We start from the raw sequence: 7613 nt of genomic DNA, 5'->3' as shown, positions 1-7613 counted from the left end.
GTATTCAACAAGTACTAGTTATAGTATCTGCAAGATGACATGCGGATACTACAAACTATCATGATGGCAAATAGAGTGCTAACCTTTATGCTAAAGGATTGGTGAACAAGAATGAATCATAAATATATAAGGCATCAGACTGGCCACATGGAGAAAACTGAGAGTTGTTTCCTTGTTTTCAAGAAGGGAAATAGCTTTATTAAGGGAGTACAGCAAAAAATCATCAGTTTTCTGGGATGGCAGGTCTCAATTGCTAAAAGACACCTAGTGGAATAGGGGTATAATCTGGCCTTTAGAAGTATGAACGATGGCCTCAATGACATGTTCAAAACTCCTGGAGGACTTGACAGAGTGGAAGCAGGATGGATGTTGCCCTTAACTGAGGAGTTTAGAACTCGAGGTCTCAGTATCAGAATAAAGGGTTGGGAATTTAGAACTGAAAGGAGACATTTTCTCACTGGAAGAGTGGTGATTCTTTGAAATTCTCTAGTGAAGAAGGTAGTGGAGGCTCACTCATTGGTTGTGTGAAACAGATACTGATGGATTTCTTGATATTACAGGAATCAAGTGATTTGGGAACAGGCTGGAAAAGTAGGACGGGGAGTAAAAGATAAACCTGTTCATAAATTAACTGGATCCTCTATTTCCTCACTTGTAGACTCCAGTCAGTTCAGATTGGCAGAAACACCTCCTCCACAATCTCCCTCTGCACAGGTGCACCATAATACTGTGTGCTTACCCACCTGCTCGGGGTTGTATATGGTGACGTACAGTATATGTACTTTGATAATCAATTTACTTTGTACAGCGCAATACAGGCTCTTTATCATATGATATTTTGCTGACCTTTTAACTTACTCCAAAATCAATCTAAAGGCTTCTCTCCCACACAGGTCTCCATTTTTTTTATCTACATATATGCCTTTCTAAATTAAGTCTTCCTACATGTATCTGCATCAACAACAACAACCCTTGGTAGTGCATTCTAAACACCACAACTCTTTGTGTGAAAAAAAATCCTACCTGTGACATCCTCCCTCAGGGATTTCAGAGGATGTCAGAGGCTGTGCCAGTTGGTTCAAGATCTGAATAGTTGAAGGGAAGTAGATGTTCATGATATCAGAAACAAGAGAAAATGTTCAGATGCTGGAAATCAAAGTAATACACATAAAATGCTGAAGGAACTCAGCAAACCAGGCAGCATCTATGGGAAAGAGTAAACAGTCGACATTTTGGACTGAGACCCTTCATCAAGACTGGGATGAAGCTGTTCTTGAATCTGGTGGAGTGGGATTTCAGGGTTCTGTACCTCCTGCCTGATGGTAACTGTGGGCTTCTTTCACTGGTTTCTTGTGTTGTGTATTCCCAGTTCCTTTGTTGAAATGCAAGGATATGTGTGAAATCAGACTTCACTGAGGAAGCAACTCTATCCAGACAGAAGAATATTACTGAGGAGCAGGCTCTCAGTGATAACCTCCAGGGATTATGAATGACAGAGTAGAAGGAAAGTAGGTCAGTTATTAAAAGAGTGGGGAGAGCTGGTGGGAGGGATTTATTGCCAGAAGTCCACTATTGGTGCATCATTCTGGTTTAATTCTGTCTCCTTTGAACATGAGATGCTCTCTAGCTTTCATGTTCACAGAACCTGAGGTGAAAAATAACGGAGGTCTGTTCAACACTTTGGGTTTTTTTTAAACTTCATTAAAATATTCTGCAGAACGAGATTGCATGCTGAAGTTTCTATAGAAACAAAGGTGAGAGAAAAAACACCACGCTTGGTTAGTGCTCATTTCTGACAAATTCGCTGCAATTATCACCATCTGTGGAACAGCTGATCTATCCTGAGGGAATTGTGCTAATATCAGCTCAGAACATAGTGCATGGGAAAAAGCAGGTTGCAGCAAGTGCACTGGGTCAGGGAAATGGTACTGTACTCTGTTGCATCCGTATTAAACTGTGGGCCTTGTTTTGCATGTGTAGCCTTTCCTGTTACTGTTCCCGAGTCCATGCTGTGCTCCCTTAGAGGCTCCTCCTCATCGGATTGATTGCTGCACCAATCAATCGCATTAAAACTTAGACCAAATAATACCAGAGTGGGAGGATTGCGGGGGCAATCATTCACATGATGGATGTACTGATACCTAAGGAATATTCCACAGATATTCCACGTGGCCAAGTGGTTAAGGCGTTTGACTAGCGATCTGAAGGTCGTGAGTTCGAGCCCCAGCCGAGGCAGTGTGTTGTGTCCTTGAGCAAGGCACTTAATCTCACGGTGCTCTGCCACGACACTGGTGCCAAGCTGTATGGGTCCTAATGCCCTTCCCTTGGACAATATTGGTGTCGTGGAGACCTGCAGCATGGGCAACTGCCAGTCTTCCATACAACCTTGCCCAGGCCTGCACCCTGGAGAGTGAAGACTTTCCAGGCGCAGATCCATGGTCTCGCAAGGCTAACGGATGCCTCCATTCCACAATCTATGGACTTATTTTCAAAGATGCTGCAAATCAATATTATTTATGATTTAATTATTATTATTTGTTTTTATTAATTCAGAATCAGAATCAGATTTAATATCCACAACAACATGTCGTGGCATTTGTTGTTTTTGCAGCAGCAGTAGATTGCAAAACATAGTAATACAACAGTGAATTGAAGAAAATGTGTATGATGCACTATCAATTACTCCAAAAGACTGGAAGTAGAGTAAATACTGAAAGGCTTTTATTAACAGTAAATGGACCCACATCCATGCTGAATATCTGTCCTGGACCGTGGGAGGAGCAGTGACACAATCGTCTTTATTCAGGGGTCTGTGGGAGGAGCCACAGGAGCAGTCAGCAGAGGGGTGTATACAGACAGGTAACCCAGTTACAACCTAGAAACATGGTTTACCACAGTGTATATATAATAGTTCAAATAAGTAAGGAGTACAAAAAAAGTGGTGAACTAGAGTTCATGGGTTCAAGGTCCATTCGGAAATCGGAAGGCAGAAGGGAAGAAGATGTCCTGAATCATTGAGTGTTTGCCTTCAGGCTTCTGTACCTCCTCCCCAGTGGTAGCAATGAGAACACAGTTTGTCTTTTATTTGTTTATTTAGATACGGTGCAAAACAAGCTCTTCTGGCCCTTTGAGTCATAGCATCCAACAATTCCCCGATTTAACCTTGGCCTAATCACGGGACAATTTACAATTGACCTACCAACTGGCACGTCTCTGAACTGTGGGAGGAAACCAGAGCACCCAGGAGGAAACCCACACTGTCTCAGAGAGAACACATGAACTCCAGAAGGACGGCGGCGAGGATTGAACCTGGGTCGCTGGTACTGTTCAGCATTGTGCTAGCCACTACACTATCGTGTTATCCCGCGTTCCTATGCACATTGGTTGTTTGTCCACCTTTGTTTATGTGCAGTTTTTCATTGAGTCTGGTGTGCTTCTTTGTATTTACTGTGCACACCCACATGAAAATGGTCTGAGGGTGGTATGTGGTGATAAACTACCCGTGTATGTATGCTGATAATAAATTTACTTTGAACTTTGATCTTTAATACAGTAACTAGAGCAGACACGCGGGACTGCAACTTCTTGAATCTAGGACAACAAACGGTTGCTGAAGGACAACAAATGATTACTCTAGTACCTCAGCGGGCAGGGCAGCGTCTGTAGAGTACAAGAGGAATTGTCAACGTTTCGGGTCAAAACTCAGAGTCCCAGCACAACGCAGGGTTTTGAACTGAAATGTCAACAGCTCCTCTCCTCCCACACCTGCTGCTCAACCACTGATTCATCCAGCAGTTTTTTCTTATTGCTAATAATTAGTGGAGTCTATCAGCTTTCTACCTCAACCATGTTAATATTCAAAGGGAATATTCAGCAATGAATGTGAAAGAGAAGGCATATAATATAGTAAAAATCAGTGGGAGGTTAGCACATTAGGAAGCTTTTAAAAACCAACAGAAGACAATTAAAAAGCCATAAGGAGATAAAAGATGAAATACAATGGTAAGCTAGACAATGATATAAAAGAGGACATCAAAGGTGTTTTCGGATATATAAAGAGTACAAGAGAGGTGACAGTGGATATCAGACTGCTGGAAAATGATGCCAGAGAGCTAGTAATGAGGAACAGAGAAATGAATATTTCACATCAGTCTTCACTGGGGAAGACATTAACAGTATGCCAGAAATTCAATAGTGTCAGGGGGCAGAAGTGAGTGTAATTGCTAATACTAATGAGAAGGTGAGTGGAAGCTGGAAGGTCTGAAAGTAGGTAAGTCACCTGGGCCAGATAAAATATGTTCTAGGATTCTGAAAGAGGTAACTGAAGAGATTGTGGGGGCATTGGTAATGATCTTTTAGAACATAGGACATAGAATAGTACAGCACAGTACAGGCCCTTCAGCTCACAATGTTGTGCCGACCCTTAAACCCTGCCTCCCATATAACCCCCCACCTTAAATTCCTCCATATACCTGTCTAGTAATCTCTTAAATTTCACTAGTGTATCTGCCTCCACCACTGACTCAGGCAGTGCATTCCACGCACCAACCACTCTCTGAGTAAAAAACCTTCCTCTACTATCCCCCTTGAACTTCCCACCCCTTACCTTAAAGCCATGTCCTCTTATATTGAGCAGTGGTGCCCTGGAGATGTATTTCTCCTTGTACTTCTTCCTCTCCTCCCTCAACTTCTTATTCTGACTTCTCATCATTCTTCTGCAGTCCTGATGTAGGGTCTCAGCCCGAAACGTGGACTGTACTTTTCCCAAAGATGCTGTCTGGCCTGCTGAGTTCCTCCAGTATTTTGTGTGTGTTGCTTGGATTTCCGGCATCTGCAGATTTTCTTTTGTTTGTGTTTGGAGTATTGTGGCCCCCTCAGAAAAGAAAAGATAGTCATAGTCATAGTCATACTTTATTGATCCGGGGGAAATTGGTTTTCGTTACAGTTACATCATAAATAATAAATAGTAATAGAACCATAAATAGTTAAATAGTAATATGTAAATTATGCCAGTAAATTATGAAATAAGTCCAGGACCAGCCTATTAGCTCAGGATGTCTGACCCTCCAAGGGAGGAGTTATAAAGTTTGATGGCCACAGGCAGGAATGACTTTCTATGACGCTCTGTGCTGCATCTCGATGGAATGAGTCTCTGGCTGAATGTACTCCTGTGCCCACCCAGTACATTATGTATTGGATGGGAGACATTGACCAAGATGGCATGCAACTTGCACAGCATCCTCTTTTCAGGCACCACCGTGAGAGAGTCCAGTTCCATCCCCACAACATCACTGGCCTTACGAATGAGTTTGTTGATTCTGTTGGTGTCTGCTACCCTCAGCCTGCTGTCCCAGCACACAACAGCAAACATGATAGCACTGGCCACCACAGACTCGTAGAACATCCTCAGCAAAAGATGTGCTGGCGTTGGAGAGGGTCCAGAGGAGGTTCACAAGAATGATTCCAGAAATGAAAGGGTTAATGCATGGCAGTCATTTGATGGCTGTGGGCCTGTACTTGCTAGAGTTCGAAGAATGAGGAAGTGATTGCATTGAATACTATTGAACATCGAAAGGTCTAGATAAAAGGTTTCCTGTAGTGAATGAGTCCAGAACCAGAGGGCACAACATGAAAACAGAAGGATATCCCTTTAGAACAGAAAGGAGGAAGAATTTCTTTAGCCTGAGGGTGGTGAAACTGTGGAATGAATTCTACAGACAGCTGTGGAGGCGAAGTCATTGAGTATATTTAAAGCAGTGTTTGATAGGTTCTTGATTAGTCAGGTTATGAGGAAAAGGCAGGAGAATGTGATTGAGAGAGACAATAAGTGGAATGGTGGAGCACTCTCAATGGACCAAATGCCCTAATTCTGCTCCTATGTCGTTTCTGTCCCTCCTTGCACGCTAGTCAGTTTAAGCATTTCCACTTTAGTTAGCTTCGTTCATCCGAAAAGGATAGTGGAAGAAGTTGCAGACTAGACTCTATAATACAGCATCAATTATTCAAAACTTTAGCTTCCGTTCGAGTAGGAGAAGCATCACTGAAGACTTTATTGAGACATAACGTTTTCTTTGAGGATCGGTTCAGTACTCTGTTGCAACCACACTTGCAGTGCGGGTAAGGTGAAGAGTCAGCAGGAGCAGGAAAATAATGGTGCTTCAATGCAAAATCTTTTGTCTTGCTGTTTGGCAAATATCCATTTCCAGTACCAGACAATGCCGCTGGTTGTCTGTACATCAGAGCCATTTGCAGTTCAAATGCCTCTTGGCATAATGCTGCCACCTGGTGGTCATTGAGACCAAATAATTGTGAGCAGATCACTTCAAGCAAACCTTTGAAAATGTAAATTTTCCAATATTTTTTCCAACAGCAACTATAATTTCCAACTTCCTGTTTATCACATCCTTGCTACATTGGCACGAAAAGAGATTTGGCTTTCAATTTTAATTATTCCAAATAGTTTTGGTTAATCTGTCCAAATTGTCACCTTTACGGTACTAGGAATTTGTTTTTACTCTCGGCCGTAGTTTCAGCCCTGAACAATATTTTCCCCCGGGTAAATTTTAGATATAATTCTCAATTCAAAAAATACATTCTGAATCAATGTATAGCCTCCTGTTCCGTTGACATGCTCAAGATAGAGAGAGGTACATTGGGAATGATATTCCTCACCCGCAGTCTGCTTATCAAAGGTTATTGCTATCCTGGGTCTTAGCCCAAAATATCAAATGTTTATTCCCATTCATTGATGCTGACTGACCCGCTGAGCTCCTCTAGCATATTGTGTGTACTTCCGCTATCCCTTCTCTTTCTCCTCGAAACCATAGAGTTAAGGGTTCCCATCCTTTCTGATGCCATGGACCAATAAATACCATTAAGGGGTCTGTGGACCCCAGGTTGGGAATCTTTGTCATCGAATTACTTCCAGTGGTTCTCAGAAATTGGGTAGCGCTGCCAAAGGGTCTCGGCCTGAAAAGTCGGAGGAGATGTTGCCTGGCTTGTTGTATTCCTCCAGCATTTTTGTGTGTGTTGACAGATTGGCTAGATTCCTTAAGAGGAAATTTCAAAGAGAAGTTGTTCACAGGAGGATCAGCTCTATACTGCCCTACAGGTCCAGTGATCTCGCTTTGGTCCTGACTTCAGGTGATGTGGTGATGTGGGAGGTGATAGTGTCCATGTTTCCCTTGTGATTATGTGATTTTCCTTCAGGTCCTCCTACATCCCATTTTTTTAGATTAGATTAGATTATGAGGACACGCAGTCCTCTTTTATTGTCATTTAGTAATGCATGCATTAAGAAATGATACAATGTTCCTCCAGTGTGATATCACAGAAACATAAGACAGATCAAGACTGAAAAACTGACAAAAGCCACATAATTGTAACAAAGAGTTACAACAGTGCAAGCGATACCGTAATTTGATAGAGAACAGACCATGGGCACGGTAAAAAAAAAGTCCCAAAGTCTTTCGAAAGTCCCATTATCTCACGCAGACGGTAGATGGAAGAAAACTCTCCCTGCCATGAGCTTCCAGCGCCGCAAACTTGTCGATGCAGCATCCTGGAAGCACCCGACCACAGTCCGACTCTGATCCATCCGAAAACTTCGAGCC

This window comes from Mobula birostris, chromosome 3 (assembly GCF_030028105.1).
Source record: "Mobula birostris isolate sMobBir1 chromosome 3, sMobBir1.hap1, whole genome shotgun sequence".
NCBI lineage: Eukaryota > Metazoa > Chordata > Chondrichthyes > Myliobatiformes > Myliobatidae > Mobula > Mobula birostris.
The sequence above is the reverse complement of the archived record's forward strand: the minus strand, read 5'-3'. Positions refer to the sequence as shown.